Genomic DNA, 746 nt, shown 5'->3' with positions numbered 1-746 from the left:
GTGGCTTCTGCTGTGATATTCTTCTTGCAGGCCATCATAATGGCCATCTTTGAGAACCTGTCGACGACCACAAAAACACAGTCATTTCCATGCTTAGTGGAAGGAAGGCCGACATGTAATCCATGGAGATGGATTCCAAGGTCGACTAGGGTAGGCAACGGGGTATAGAGGCCTTGCTTCTTAATGGTCGGTTTGGCAATGGCACATGCAGTACATGTCGGATGTACTTACCAACATACCTGTCGTAGATTCTGGCCAATAGAAATAGTTTTGCAGTACTGCCACTGTTTTCTCGACCCCGAAATGCCCAGCAGCCCGACTGTTAGTGTGCTTCCCAAATCATCTTGGCACGCTCGCTTGAAGGAACACAGAGGTGACCGAGGTGGCATAATAGGGCATCCTGGAGGTGAAAATCTGCAACTTGCCGACCTCCAAGAGTGTCTGGTATGTGTGGCCGAATTCTGGTGTCGCTTTTGTAGAGAAGTGGCCAATCAGAAGTCTCGTGCCCGCAAGAGTTGAGCACGGTGGTTTAGCGACCATGATCGGTGGTCGACTGAGGCAATCTGCAACATTATTGGTGCTGCCCTTTTTATACTTGATATTCAAGTGAAACGGTTGCAGTATGTAGACCACTTCTGATGGCGATCATTCTGCAATTTCCCTTGGTCTGTATGAACTGCAGAGGTCGGTGGTCTGTGTGGATGACCGTTTCCTTCCCCAAAATGTAATGCTTCCATTGTCGGACA

This window comes from Pinus tabuliformis, chromosome 2_1, assembly GCF_031772625.1.
Source record: "Pinus tabuliformis cultivar Carrire ecotype Pingquan chromosome 2_1, CPIR1, whole genome shotgun sequence".
Classification (NCBI taxonomy): domain Eukaryota; kingdom Viridiplantae; phylum Streptophyta; class Pinopsida; order Pinales; family Pinaceae; genus Pinus; species Pinus tabuliformis.
Note: the sequence above shows the minus strand (reverse complement) of the source record.